We start from the raw sequence: 16,452 nt of genomic DNA, 5'->3' as shown, positions 1-16,452 counted from the left end.
TAGAGCTTTCTGACACACAGGACAGTAGCAGTGTCCTGCACAGGGAAGCATTGCTTCAACTTGTATGGTTTCAAACACTGTACAGTCTGAAGTGAAAGCCAGGTCAAAAGGCATTTCTATTCCATGGAAGGAGTAAAAAACACAGCCTTTCACAGGAAGTTGTGTGAATGTGTAGCAAACTCTGCACAGATAATAATGCTTTTAAAATGAGCGGATTAAAGGGATACACTGTAATAACAGAAAGTGGGCCACTGAGAGGCCTAGCGGGTCAAGAGGTCAGGGCCACTGTGGTTAGCACAAGCGCCAGACTGTGTAAGTGTGCATGTGTATTCGAAAGCAACATGAAGGTTTTAGTAGTATCAGGCCGGAGGAGCTATCCCCCAAACCAGGCTGACCCTTTGTGCTGACCATGGCAGTAACACTGTCAAGACAACATCTGCAGGTCACACACATGCACACATACACACACACACACACACTGTTTCTGTACCAAGGACTGCAAAGCAGACTGTATAAGGCCTGGCCTTGATCTCTCTCTCTCTCTATCTCTCTCTCTCACTTGCTCACTCACTCACTCACTGTGTTTTTGTATGTGTGTCTGAGAGAGAGACACAGAGAGAGGGAGAGAGAGAGGTGGCAGTGTTAAACTCTGTAACGGTGGCAATCTTGAACGAGCTTTGAAGGCAGCAGACTTGGACGTCTTCAAGGAAGTCTGCTAATTACTCCACACTGCAAATCAATAGCTCTCTAAGAAAATATATAAAAAATACTGCCATTAGCCGTCCTCCTCTGTCACATTCTCTCTCTCTCTCTCTCTCTCTCTCTCTCTCTCTCTCTCTCTCTCTCTCTCTCTTTTCTCCCCTCTCGCTTCTGCTCTAGCACATGGAGGATGAGTGGTGCCCCTCTGCCGGCATTTTAATTGTGGCAGCAATCAGCGAGATTCACAGGAACTCATTAATATGCAGATTTACAGCATCTTTTTGCTGCCACTCGTTCCTTTTTTCTTTAGAGAGATTTCACATAAATTACCATTGAAGTGTTTCATAATTGCTTGTATAAAGAGTTAACATAAATGCAGAACGTGTGCTATTTGATGGCTAATTTTAGCAGCAGTATCGCCCGCACATCCCTAATACTACGAGTTACGCTAAATGATTGATGCTTCACACTACCAGCATTTTCCAGTTCATTAATATATATATATATATATATATATATATATATATATATATATATATATATATATTAATGCATAACATTCTGTACATACATGTCTATTTATAATACAATTAGTGAGTTATTATGGTGTCATATTGCATTCAGATTTGTGCAGTGTATGAGCTCCTCTGGCAACAATGCCCTCCTTAAATGTGCTTGTGATTGCAGAGCCATCCAGGCAAAGACAAAAGCAGTTTTTGTGTGGAAACACTAGGAGGAGATTAAGGCTTATTTTTCCCCATTGTCTGGGAGAAGGGAGGGACTGAATTAGACTCATCGCCGATGTGCTCGCCACATTAACACCATATAAAACCTGAAGTGCTGCACACAGTCCATTGCAGTTAATAGTCAGATAATGGGAGAGAGGAGGAAAATGCTTCTATTAAATCATTGTTTAATACTTCACTCTGAAAGATTACTATTGTGTGATAAATCTGTAAAAAAAAAAAAAAAAACATTGCTAAATACACTGTTCTGCCATAACATTAAAACCACCCGCCTCATATTTTTTTAGATCCCCCTCGTGCCACCGAAACAGCTCTGGCTCGTTGAGGCGTGGACTCTGCAAAATCTCTAGAGGTGTCCTGTTGTATCTAGTGCCAAGATGTTAGTGGCACATCTTTTAAGTCCTGTAAGTTGCATGGTAGGGCCGCCACTGATTGCACTGATTGTATTCAGCACATCCCACATATGCTGAATTGGAATGAAAGCTAGAAAATTTGAAGGCCAGGTCCTCATATTATTCTTCAAATTATTTCTAAACAGTATTTGCAATGTGGCATGGCACACTGTTATCCTAAAAGAGGCCATTGCCATTAGGGAACTTATCATAAAGGGGTGTACTCGGTCTGCAACAATGTTAACATAGGTGGCTCTCAAAGTAACTTCCACATGAATGCCAACACCCAAGGTTTTTACAGCAGAACATTGCCTCGGCAGGCTTGCCTTTTTCCCGTAATGCATTCTAATGTCCTCTTTACCCCAGGTAAAAAAAGCTTACATGCCCATTGTAGGTGCTTTCGGTAGTGTACAGGGGGTAGCATGTGCATTTTGACTGGTTTGCCGGTATGTAACCCTATTTCCAGCAGGCTGTGGGACCAGACGAGACTAGCTAGCATTTACTTCCCACGCGCATCAATAAACTTTGGGCATCCGTGACCCTGACACTGGTTCTCCAGTTGTCCTTCCTTGTACCATTTTTGGTAAGTACTAACCACTGCACACTGGGAATACCACTAGACCTGCTGTTTTGGAAATGCCCTGACCCAGTTGTCTAGCCATCACAATCTGGTCCTTGTCAAAGTGGCTCACTTGGCCATTTTTCCTGCTTCCAGCACATCAACTTCTAGAAGAGTAATTCTGCTGTAAATATGCAAAGGTGTGTAATTTGTGTACTTATTTACATTTAGAAAAAACAGTAGAATATGACCTTTGGCCAGGAGTGACCATACTATGGCATGTGACTGTTCATATTCAGTATTTACACATGCAGTGTTTATGTACAATGATCTGCCACAACAGTAGTACAAAATTGAGTATTCCCTTTGTGCTACCACACCAGATCTGACCATTTCATGCATTAATTCTCTGCAAGTGTCCTTCCTTGTTTTTGGTCGGTAGCAACCACTGCATACTGGATACACTGCATACTACCCCACAAGACCTGCTGTTTCGGAGATGCTCTGACCTAGTTGTCTAGCCATCACAATTTAGCCCTTGTCAAATGAACTCAGATCTTTATGCTTGTCCATTTTCCCTGCTTTTAACACTTCATCACCTTCAAGAACTGACTGTTTATTTGCTGCCTAATTTCTCCCACCCCTTGCCAGATGCCACTGTAAATGAAGATAATCAGCTTTTTTCACTTCACCTAATGTTACTAATGTTATGGCTAAATCTAATGTTATAGCTGATCAGTGTATGTATCATATATATGTACATTTTTCAGTCATATACAGTATATGCATCTTATGTGTAGCTTGTATAGCTTGTACACTTAGTGCGAGAATACCCAGGATCAGCTATAATGGATCATTAACCACCTCTCCAACACTCTGTGTACAGGGCACTGAGAGCGAGGAATACCAAACGAACAATCCACCAGTTATTTACTCTCTTGCCAGTCACTTTGTGCACTACGGCCACTTTTTCCTCCCTCTCAGCCTCGCCTCCAATGTTGCGAATATCTTCAGCACGTCTATGAAATTAGCTTTTGAAAGGAGAGTTAATCGAATTTTGCGACGAGAATTCACGACACCCTAGCCGGGTTCCACAGTTGGCCTCCGAACACAATAGGTGCTGTAAATAATGATAGAATGTCAATGACCATATTGCATTACAGTACACAACAGCCAGTAAATGGAGTTATTCAGATAGTTTGGGGTCAGGAATACTGCTTTGCAACCTCAGGCCCAGTGATATGGACACAATGCTCCATGTCTCTTTTTCACATGCATTTACACCTCGCGGCTTTATGAATGGAAATGCAAGGGAATTTTGTGTCAACTGTATTATTTGCTGTGTGGATTTGTATATCCGTGGTCGTATTATTTACCGTCTTCTATTACACCTATATCCTATTCCAGAACTTGCGGAGGAGAAGTAATTGCTCGCCTGGTATCTGCCTGCATTATCGGCGCGCGGTGGCGTTTACTGTAAATTGATAAAGGACATTATACAGGCACATTGTGCAGGTGGAATGGAGTTTTTCTCTCAGACAATAAAGGGAGCAAGCTTTGCAGTCACATGACCTGCTCATTCTGAGCAAGGGGGGACAAAGATAACACCAGTCCATCTGCCTACTGGCAGTCAAACTTGTACATGTACAGACTTTCTCTGTGCTCTGTCTGTGCATGGATGTGTTTTTGTGCGCGTGTGTGAATGCAATGACATGAATGCATTAGTGCAGGCAGTGATGTGGTCAGTGCATTCTGAAGGTTCAAAAGTGGCCCAGCAAGTGAGATGGCTCGGTTCGGTTTGTCCAGGCTGTTGCCGTGCTTGTCTGAGTGTCAGTATGTATGTGTGTGTGGTTGTGTGGGGCGGGGAGCTGTGGGAGTGAGGGGCCTCACTGGAGCGAAGCCTATGAATCCTGGCAGCATGAGCGCAGACAAAGTCAAACTGCTGCTCACACATATTTGGGGAGATATTTAATTAAAAGTGGATTACAAGAGTGTTGGATAAACAAAGATCAGATTAACAAATAACTGTACGCTATTTTCCCATTTGCCAATGCAAATTTGACTTTGTGGCTAGATCCGTGACACAGAAGAGAAGATTTATGACACTTCCAGAATATTAAGTCTTGGTCTGGAAACGAGTTCTAGGCGGCAAAGTTTTCGCAAGAGCTGATAAATCCTCCCACCTGCCAGAATAACCTTCAGCGACCGTGTTTGCGCCTGCTCATCAATAGCAGATATATCTAAATGTTAGACTGAGCATGCAGGCGTGCTACAGTGAAGTCCCGTCTATCAATCAGTCACAGCCTTTCCTAACACACACACACACACACTGACTGTTTTAACTCTACGAGACGAGGTACCCAGGTAGAAAACACATTGCACCACGATCATGAACCCCCCCTGACCTACGGCAGTATGCACGCCTCTGTTTGGGCCATTCTAATTGGAATTTAAATTGAGTTGGACTGGGCTGCAGTGGTTCACTGAGGCCTAGAGAATAGCAAGGGAATTTTCTCTCTTTTTCATTTTTTTCACTTAGTTTCTCCTCTCCTTTCTATGGCAGGAGTTTCTTTTCTTGCTCTTTTCTCCTCTTCTTTACTTTCGACACCGGCTGACCTTGCTGTGATAGACTGCCGGACTTTGTGACTGGGCACTGCGAGGTAGCCGGTCTCTGAGACAGAGATGAGGAGAGGGGAAAAAAATGGATTTATTGACTTGTGACTTTGACTCAGGCTGATGTATCAGAGCCTGTATTATGGGGGATGATTAGGTTGTGGGATGTCAGGGACAACTTAATATAAATGAACCCCAAACATCGCTCACACCCCACCCCCTCCATCGCCAAACAGCCATGGCAGATCCAGAAGGCGGTCCAACTCAAACATATGAGCGTGCTGATGGGATGAGAGAGAGAGCGGGAGAAGGCTGAGACTGAGGGATCAGACACCCAAAGCCCTGTATCATCAGCTCCTCTGGAGAGTCTAGTCCTGCTGGGGCAGTCAATCTCTGCAGAGAGAGAGAGAAAAAGAGAGAAAGAGAGAGCGAGAGATAGATAGATACACTCAGGGAAAGTAAACAGTAGTATAGGAGAAAGTTCTTCAGAAGGAAATTTGGACATTTTTATATGACATGAAGATTAAACTTTTTTTTCTTTGCGGTTTGCCGAATGACCTGCTGCTTTTACTTAGCACTATCAAGGGTACAATACCTAGCAAGATTCAAGAAAAATGGGCCTCATCCTTCTTTAGAAGAAATTCCATCCTAAAACCCACAGTGGTTCAAGATTCTGACATTCACTAGTTTTCTTGTTTGAGATTGATTCCATTTGTTCAATTAGGACAACAGGATCTATTATTATAGCTGCATAGCTGCAAACAATTCTTTCTTTTTTCTCCCAATTTGGTGCTGCAAATTAACCCACCCATTCGTAACTCCCCCTGTCACTAGCAATGCTCGTGACACTAGGACTTAACACATGTCTCCTCCAATCCATGCAAAGCCAGCAACCACCTCCCATTTAAACCATCACAGATCACCAAGCCACACCAGCTAACAGATGCCTGTGCCAACCAAATTTGCTTAAGAGTGATGAGGGGAGAAAGCGGCATCTAACCAGTTGGCCAGTTGAGCCCTCTCCGACTCAGGCTGCTGATGGTAACAGTGAACAATTCTGTTTCTAAAAACATATTATAAAAAAATTTATTTAAAGTCTTAGGAAGATATTGGTGAAATAGGCCCAATGTGCCTTAAAGGAGCCTGGTGCCATGACATAGCAATGTTTTGAATATTTATTTCATTTTTAAATACAATTTTAATTTTAAAGTAAATTTAATACTGAATTAAATTACAGAATACAGCCAGGTCCATGTATTTGGATAGTGACAATTTTGTAGTTTTTGTAAAACTTCAAACAGTTTTTTGTATACAGTATACCATTTTCACAGGCACAAAAGTAATTAGACAATTAACTGATAAGCAGTTTTATGGCCAAGTGTGGCCTTTTTCCCTTAAGGAAGTAAAAGGTTGTTGATTGATGTGTTGAAGTTGCATTTGGTAGCTGTTCATGGCAACTTTTAATATGTGGTGCAAAGAGATGCTATGCATGTGAAGGAGGCCATCATCAGGCTGAAAAAACCCAAAACTATCAAGGAGGGAGCAGATATCTTAGGAGTGGCCAAATCAACCATATGGTGTATTTTTTAAATAGAAGGAATGCATTGATGAGCTCGGCAACACCAAAAGGCTTGGAAGAGCATGGCAGACAACTGAAGCAGATAATCACAGAATTGTGAAGAAAAAACATGCCTCAACATCTACTCAAGTCAAAAACACTGTAGAGGAGGGATGCCTATAATCTTTAAAGTCTACAACCAAAAGACACTTTATTAATTACCTCAAGACGCGGACCACTGGTAACACTCAAGAACAGAAAGGCCAGATTAGCCGGCCCGGTTCTGCAACAAGTTTCTTTGCACAGCTGAAAGCAAGATTAACTTAGAGTATAGAGAAGGAAAGGAATGAGTATAGAGAAGGAGTTCTGATGATACCACATATTCTGTCAAACATGGTGGAGACACTGTTTTGGAACAGGCATGCATGGCTGCCAACAGAACTGTGTCACTGGTATTTATTGATCATGTGACTGCTGCTAGAAATAGCAGGACAAAACCTAATGTGTGTAGAGCTATACCTTCTGCTCAGATTCAGTCACATGCGGCAAAACTGATAGGATGGAGCATCACAGTACAGATTTTGAATGTCCCAAAACAAACCATGAGCGTCTCAGGGCAAAGTAGAACGTTCTTAAACAGGTTCCAGACTTCAGCCTGACATTGACTCTAAAGGATTTTCAAATACCCTTATATTTATACTAGTGTTGGTATGTCAAAATAATTTTAAGCTTGTGAAAATGTAGGGAATATATACAAAATATCTTATACAGCAATCCATAGCCATAATGCCGTGTTTTACAGACTACCGCTACACCTTGCTTACTTTTATCTTCTTTCTTTTCTCCTTACATGGAGCCTCTGAGGGAAAGGCAGAAAGAGGAGGAGAGAGGGGGAAAAGACACCAGAATGAATAGATGAGGAGAAACGGAGCGAGTGGACTCTGGGCTGCCGGGGCCAGGGAAAACAGGACAGCACTTGGAGTTTGTTTGCTAAATAATGCAGGTGAAATGCAGCAGGACAAGAGCTGTTTCCCCTGATCTTAACGTCATTCTGTGTTTCGGTGAATTACTCTTCTCAAACAGAAATACATTACCCGGCTCTGCCAAGTCCGTTCTCTCATGTGGACGCGGCATTTGCTGGGGTTGGGCGCATTGTTGTCGAGAGTAGATCGGGCGCTTGACACAAGGAACCAGATGAAAATTGCAAAGAAGACGGGGGGAAAACCAGATGCAAAGGGGAGAAGCATGTTAGGGATGAATTCCCTTCAGCCATTACGCTGTCCCTCATTTCCGAAAGGATACATAATTCAGAGAGTGGAAAAGTCAGAGCAGGGGCTTGCGAATGGGGGAAAGAGGAAAGTGAGGGAGGGAGAGCGAGTGAAAGAGAGAAAGACTGATGGAGAGATGAGTCCGGCCTGTCCACTCACTCTCTCTCTCTCCCCTGCAGTGCCACCAGCAGGTAGGCAGAAATGCAGGCTGTGTCTTGGTAAGGCCGGGCCAGCGTGGCCGCCTGTGTTTCTGTGTTTTCGGCTCTGTAGGGGTGCTGCCGGGGCAGCGAGAGAGAGGCCAAGGTCCGCCGGCCTGTCACGTTGAGTAACATCAGTGGAGACCAAGCCTGGCACTTAAGCTGGAAGCTGGCGGCCTGGCAGAGACGGACAGGACAGTAATGTGTATTGTCACTAATGCAGGCCCCCGTGCTTGGGGTTAGCCCTGCTTGGCCCCTGCTGAACTCTCCGCAGGCCTGGACACACATGTTTAAGAAGGGCGAAGCCGCCTGGCACTTTCTACTAGATAATTGATTTAGTGCCCGTAAGGGTCTCTGACGTAGTTACGCAAGGATACAACACACACACACACACACACACAAATGTAGGCTGACATACAGAGAGCTATACACATGCAAATCCTTACGACAGAACAAAACATACATACATACAAATCCAGAGCCACGCTGATACAGAAATAGCCTGCTGTACAATGTAAGCAAGCGTTATGTAGGATGGTGAGTGATTTGTTTTATCGTACAAGACACAGCTTTTGTGTCAAGAATGGATCAAAGAAGAGAAAACAAGGTTTTATATAAGATCCCTTTTTCATATTTATCTTCATAATGCAGTCTTAACATAGATGGACAAAATCATTAGGAAGCCCATATCTTGGAAACCTGATGGACCGTCTTTGCTTTCTTGAAATAAAAGGGTTTGATGTAAGACCTGCCTGATGTTTTGGAGATGCTCTGACCCTGTTGTCTAGTCATCACCATTTTGCCCTTGTCAAAGTGGCTCAAATTCCTATGCTTGTCCATTTGTCCTTCTTTTAACACATCAGCTTCAGAAACTGTTCACTTGCTGCCTAATATATCCCACCCCTTGACAGATGCCACTGCAGATGAAGATAATCAATGTTCTAACTTTATCTGTCAGTGTTGTTAATGTTCTGGCTGATCGGTAAAGAACGTAAATGCTGTTAAAGTTTCAAAATGCACTATTGACTCTCCAATTCATGTAGTGTCACTGTCCAAAAAACCCCATTCTCCAAACTGGTAACTACAGGAGAAAAAATAAACTCACTAGAAAACACTGAGGAACACCCCTTCTAATAAAGCTACTTTATTATATTCATATAATTTACATACATGTACATATATATTTTTTTTCCTTTTTGTTTTAAATTTTATAGAGTGTTTGAACTTACACGAATAGTTGCAACTGTAACAACTGCAATTTCCCTCCTTGGATCAATAAAGTATTTCTGATTCTGATTAAGTTGCACCCATTGTTGATGTCACAGACGTACCTGCAGAGAAGTACTGCCAATAGGGAAGGACTCTCCGGGGCAGATAAACATTAGGGGCTACACAATGAATGAGCAAGTGTCCCAATACTTTTGTCCACATTGTGTATATCTATATTCATTGCCTCCTTACATATTTGAGATCACTGTGTTCAATGTAGATGTCATACACTACAGACTAGAATAGAGATCTCTCATGTGAGACATTGTGTTGGAGCAATGTGCCATGGGATGAGAAACCACGTGAACCTCAGTGTTTGTGACACCATGGACAATATTTCATCCTGTGTGTCCCATCCTTCTGGGAGTTGCTTTTAAGCATTCCACACACACTCACACACTTTGCTCCTTATGTATCACACAGGTGTGGATGCACACCAATCCACAGAGGGAAACCGCGTCTTGACTAAAGAACATTGACTAAAGAAAGAGAGAGAGAGAGAGAGAGAGAGAGAGAGAGAGAGACATGCAGAGACACCCATTTTCTCCACACCACCCAAACACAAATATCCTCATATTGTGCATCACAGGAAATGCATCATGCTTGTCAATCAATTCTATTTAGCCTCAGCCTGCAGGAGTTAGTGTAAGACTAGGGCCCTGAGAAAACAAATAAAGCTAAACCCCACTCTCAGCCTAATCCTACCGCTCCAAACTCTCCTAAATCTCTCAGCCCTGCTCCTGTATTGACACTTCCTCCTTCAGTACCGCAATCATTACTAGCTCAATCTCTGTCTCTGTCTCTCTCTCACACACACACACACAGCTACTGTTTATGAGTGGATTGACTTCCACTCCATATATCAGTAGCTATTAAAGAGAGCAGGAGATAAAATGCATCACTGCCATAGTAGGCCAGTAGGGTGTGTTTATGTGTGTGTTTGAAGGGATGTGGGCTGTTGGACATCATCGTTGGCACTAACACTAATGTAGTTTTGCTCCTCTGTCCACTCACTCACTGACTCAGTGTGGAGTGAAAGAGCATTGAGAGAGACAGCATTACATTAGCTGAGCCTTTATGTTTTACGTTTTCTAAAATGAGGCAAATTAAGACGTTTATTGACTGTTACTATGTTCATCGGAGCACCTAAATCCCTTCTCGGCTCATCCCGTCTCATTTCTGCTCTTCTCTGCTCTTCTCGTCTCGTCTCTCCTCTCATTTCTTTCCTCCCCTTCCCTCCATCTTGCTGGTTGCTGTCAGTGAGAAAGCGTCACCCCTCGGTGTCTGTGACTCCAATTTGAGCGGAGCAAGCGGAGGTCTCACACTCTGTCAGCTTGTGCCCCCCTATAACCCTCCACGCACCCCTCCCCAGCCCCAGACCCTCCCTTTCTCCCTCCGCTCCTGCAAACAGGGGCAATTACACACTGAACTGCCACCTTGTTTACACCTTAAACTGCCACCAATTACAGCAGTGTGACACCCTCACCAGCACGTGCACTCCAACACTGCTCCCTCTCTCTCTGTTTCTCTCTCTCTCTTTCTCCTGAGCATGCCGTCTGCTGGGGTGGGAGCAGCCGCTAATGGAGGAGAGGATGGCTTTGACTCTCACTCTGGCTGGAGGGATGACAGGACAGAGGGTGGAGTAGCAGAGACATGCTCAGGGTTTAGGCTAACTGTGCTTGGAGACTGTATGCAGTGGGAGAGAGAGACTGCACTGAGCTCTTTCACCTTTCAAAAGCTACTGTAAAAATGTAAAAATAGCCAATTCCGGACCTACCTACTTGGCCTTCGTGGTGCAGAATACAACACAATGTGCCTCTGATTTACATTCTTACATACTGTATGTGGGCCCACACTTCAAATAGTCACTAAGTCAACAACATTACACATAGTTTCTACTACATTAGTTTTATAGGTGCTACTGAATCACTGTTAACAGTTACTAGGAGTGGTGTGATACCACTTTTTGTAATGTCCATTACTTGATTAATTTGTCCATTAATGATTTTTTTTATTGTTTGACTTAACTTTTTTCATCTTAAAATTCCAAAGAATTTATAAAAGACAGTCACCAGTGCCATGTTATTTTAGGAGATGCTTGGCTACTGTAAACACTATAAAAACATGGTTAGATAGGGTAAGTATTGCTGCTTGTTATAATATTTGCATATCTGTCTATAAGTTACACTGATCCTGAGTTATTAAGCCTAGAATACCAGCATGTAGGTTTGAACCATGCATTTACGTGATAGTTTGGATTAGGGATTGGATTATACTTTATTCTTCGGATTATACTTTTTTTTTTTTTTTTTGATATCCGATCCAATGGGTTTGGCCAGTATTGAACCAAAAACCGATACAGTATCAAATCAGTGCACCCCTAGTTGCTAAATACTTCTTAAGAGGACATAATTTATGGAAAGAAATGCATAAATGTTGTTAATGTTTCAAAACCATTCACTCTCTAGTTTATATGGGTTATTTCTGCAAACCAGAGCTGTATGAATGGGCCATTTTTATTTAATTGTTTTTTGATGTGAAGCATTTCCTACACTTTATAATATATATAATTATATATATATATATATATATATATATATATAACCATGCAGTCAGCCTTTACAATGATTTCTAAAAGAATGGGCATTTCTGAAGAGCTCACTGAATTCCAGCCTGGTACCGTTCTGTTAGAGTTGTGGGTATAATGTGTAAGTATCCCAACACTTTTGTCCATATGGTGTATTTGTGCCTATTCGGTCAACAGAAGGTAAGCCTTCCTAATTATGCTTAGCATAATTGTCTTTACTCTCCAGTTAAGGCTTTCTACTAGATTTTGGAGCATTGCTGTGAGGATTTGATTGCATTTAGTAACAAAAGCGCTAGTGAGGCCATGATGTTGGATGATCACCACCCTACTTCATCCCAACTCACCAAACACCCTTCCAATCCAAAAGTACTAGATGAAGTTCCATCATTCCAGAGAACACAGTTTCACTGCTCCACAGCTCAATGCTGGAGGGCTTTATACCAGTGTAGCCCACGCCTGGCATTAGACATGATGCCAATAGGTTCATGTTGATCTGCTCTAGAAAGTCATATTCTATTGGCAGAACCTCTCTAAATGTTCTTTAGCCCCCCTGAATACAGTATATTTAGATACACATATATATATATATATATATATATATATATATATATATATATATATATATATATATATACATGTATCTAAATATACTGTATTTAGGGGGGCTAAAGAACATTTAGAGAACATTTAATACTGGCATAGAGACGCCCATGAGTTTACCGAAGTCCATGTAACTGGCTACTATTACTAGTTACTGCTCACCTCTGGATAGTATGAGAAAGCAGGGATGTACAGAGTGTGTATCAAGAGACCGACATCCAAGCAGAGCAGAACCACAAAGACAGTAACCGAGCAGCCTCACACAAGGACGACAAGCATCGCTATAGTGAGAACAAGAGTGTGAAAAACAGTAAAATAGAGTGCAGGCATGAGAGAGTCAGGGTGAGAACATGAAAGCATGTGTGTGTGTGTTTGTGTGCCATGTGTGCATGAGTGAGTGTGTTAATGAAGTGACCTGCTCAGCCCACCTGCTCTCCCCAGCTGCCTGGTCTAAGATGGAGGCAGCATTCTGTAAATATCTGGACAAAAGTCTATGGAGCTTTCTTTCTCTCTCACTCACTCACTTTCTTCACCCACTCTCACGTTCTTTCACTCTAGCATATCTCTTTCTGTCTCTCATATATTATCCTCTTATCACCTTGACCCGCTCAGCACTGAACAGTGACCTGTGACCTGCCCATGATACCAACGAAGTGCTTAGTGATTGGCCAGCCTGTATGTTAGCCCCATCCTGTCAAAGAAGGCCATTCTTGGCCATTCAGACTCTTTTACAACAATCAGAAGTCTGGCTTTTTAGATTAAACTATGAACAGAAGAATGAGGAGCATTCTTCCTTAACGTCAGCAGGAATGAACCCTCTGTCCACTTGACACACTCATGATCTGTACATCATGATCTGTAAATCAATCTCCATGTGGAACCATTGATGGTTACAAATACACTGGTCATGTAGTACCCCCAGCCTACACATTGCTTGCTAAGTTACTCTTCCCCTTTGATTCAGTTACTTAGACATTATTAATCAGCTGATTAAATGTATCCGGTTTGTTGGGTGCTGCAAAAACAGCAAAACATGGAGAGAAGGCAGTACTACAGGTACAGACCAGGGTTGGGAACCACTGACTGGCATCATCTATGCTTAATGTGGCTGATAAGACTGTGTGCACCTCAAACTCTAAGGCCTCGATTCCTCACTTTAATAACAATGTACCATCCATTTAATAGCAGCACATGCTGAGAAACAGATATAGGGTAATGCTTCCTGAACATGGGTTTATATATAGTCTTAGACTGAATTACGGTGTCTTTTAGTGTAGGTGTAGGTTGAATCTGCATGTAAAAATCTGGTCCAGATTGTTCTATTGGGCGAAAATGGACTTTTACAAGGGTATTAAACAAGAGTTTTCCTGCTTTTGTTGGAGTAACTGTCTCTACTGTCCAGAGAAGGCTTTGTATTAGATTTTGGAGCAAGAGGACTGAATTGCATTTAGCGACAAGAACTTTAGTGAGGTCAGGATGTTGGAGGATCTCTACCCAACCTCATTCTAAAAGTATTGGATGGAGCACCACCATCATTATAAAGAACACAGTTCCACTGCTGACATTAGGCATAATGCCAATAGGTTCATGTTTATCTCCTCCAGAGAGTCCTATTCTATTGTCAGTACTTCTCTACAGGGACTAGACAAGCTGTGTGTGTGTGCATTTGTTCATCTGTGTCAGCAATGAATGCAGATTAAAGTTGCTGAATGCATTCATTAGAAAGGGTGTCCACAAACATTTGGACTTTTCTTTTTCTCCTTGATTTGGCTTTGGGTTGCGATTCTGAGCCTGGCTAGTCCTCCGTGGCTCAGTGTCACATTTGTCATTGCTGAACAGACATACGCCAATACGCTGGAGCAGTGTTCCGGAGTAATGACCCTGCCACAGAGCAAGGAGAGGCCCTGGACATCCAGGGGAGCGCAGTCGGGACAAACGCATCACTTCCTCTTTGTTAAATCTTAATGTGCGTTGGCCCAATTCCCCACCATGACGCTTGTGCCAAGTGCCTGCCTCTCTCCCTGCTCTTTCTCCCTGCCTAATGTATGCAGGCCCTTAGTCTTAGTCTAATAAGTGACACAGGAGGGGCAGTGTGTGGTATGTGAATGTGTGTGTGTGTGCGCACAATTTCCGTTTATGCAAGGCAGGTGAAAAGTTGGAAAATTGGTCCGTTCCATCATTGCCGGACATGGAGGCAGCGGTGACACCCTGATCAGGTGTGCATGCATAATCGCCACCAAAAATAATCACTGTTTTGAATAATTCCCCCCACCAAATTCCTGCAGCTTCGACTTCTTCTGGGGAGGTATCTCATAAATCTTTACAATGAATGTAAATCAGAGATGGAAGGGCTGCAACGCTAGGCCTCTTAGGAACCCTGTAGATCTCTCCCTCTCTCTCTCTTGCTCTCTCTCCCTCTCTCTGCTCTCTTTTTTTGAGAGTTTACACAGATGATGCATGAGGGCACTGGTGGAGAGAGCTAAGGAAAAAGCGATGTTTTAACATCCATCTAGGAGGTGATTTTAGACTCCCCCGTTGTTCTGCTGCTCTCTGTAAATGAACACTCTGCTTTTCTCTTACCTCAGAGGATCACACCAAATCCCATATCTTCATCTTCCTCACAATAACAACCCTTCAGTGTAGTAGGGCAGTGGGAGATCACCATAGAAACACATTCATAAAGGTTTCTGTAGCTTTTAACTTTTATATCTTATGCCATAATCCATACCAGGCCTCAATGACTATATATTTAAGGGGCAGTAGTAGAGGAGCGTGTCGTACAATTCCCAGTGAAAATAATATTTTAAATGAGGAAACGGAGGTATTAGCACAGTCTATAGTCTGTGGTGAAGATTGTGCTGTTTTTGTTTGCTGGTCTAATTCCAGGCTTCTATGGTGTAATTGATGGGGAGGAGAGAAGGAGAAAGGAACTGGAGGGGGTGGGGTTAAGAGACAGCATGGTGGCTAGGCAAATCGCATGCAGACCACTGTGCGTGTGTGTGTGTGTGTGTGTGTGTGTGTGTATATGCACCAGCGTTTTTCCGCTCTGGGTGATTGAGCGACCCTGCCATGGTGCCATTGTAATGAGCATCCACTAGAGTGAGGAAAACTTGGAGCCGAGAAAGTTACAGAATTATTTAGAGGGGCTCTGTGAAAATTACAATATGCACAATCTACCTTCTCGTTAAAGGATGAAAAATAATAAAATTCTTTGTGACAGCCCTCCAGCCCTTGCGATGTATAATGATTTTTTATTTTTTTCACCCTGTGAATAATTTTTTTTTTCTTCCTCCAGAATCTGGATACATCTGTTTTGCATGAGATGCATAAAATGACAGGACTTAGACAGCTAGTGCATCTAGTGACAAAGATTACTGTCAGCCACCTCCTTGAGTTAATTCATCATTGGAAATGGTCCGTTCCCTTCCTCTGTCTCTTAGCAACAGCCTATCCCCTGGTGCTGCCTTTGCCACATGTGTATGTGTAATATAGTGCTCTTCAGAATACCTTTTACATAAAAATAAGCAGATAATTTCAACTTTACATTTTTATTGCATTAACATAAAATATTGGGCATATTACATTGGAAATTCATATCTAAAGAATTTGATTCTACCAGCTATTATGCAGTGCAAGGCGTAGTGGTTATACTTGTTAATCTGGGCGCATGAATAAGGAAATATTTGCTTTGGATATTAGTTTTCGGCGGCGGAGACGGGATGGAGAAACTTTGCAATAACGCGGAAGGGAGGGGGAGTAACCTCTTAACATGCAAATCACCTGGCTCACCTCTGATGAATGGCTGCAGTACCCCGTTTAAAAAATTGTCCCTTCACACAAGACTTTCTGCTAAAGGATTAGGTGCTAACAAGTGCGAACAACGTGGAAACAAACAAAACTTATCTCTTTACTGGAGCGCTCTGCTGACTTTGGCAAAGGTCGGCAAGATTGATACGCAGAGTTT

At 42.6% G+C, this 16,452-nt stretch overlaps 1 long non-coding RNA gene across 1 annotated transcript in view; it reads right to left on the bottom strand.

The window, feature by feature from the left end:
* Positions 1-5,313: 5,313 nt before the first annotated feature.
* The window catches only part of LOC140554782 (uncharacterized), a 367,378-nt gene continuing 356,239 nt past the window's right edge, over positions 5,314-16,452 (bottom strand). Inside the window, exon 7 of the long non-coding RNA XR_011979644.1 lies at positions 5,314-5,402. This is a non-coding gene — a long non-coding RNA (uncharacterized lncRNA). The remainder of the gene's footprint in view (positions 5,403-16,452) is intronic.

The sequence above is a fragment of the Salminus brasiliensis genome, chromosome 4 (assembly GCF_030463535.1).
Source record: "Salminus brasiliensis chromosome 4, fSalBra1.hap2, whole genome shotgun sequence".
Lineage (NCBI taxonomy): Eukaryota > Metazoa > Chordata > Actinopteri > Characiformes > Bryconidae > Salminus > Salminus brasiliensis.
This window is presented reverse-complemented; position numbering and strand designations above follow the sequence as displayed.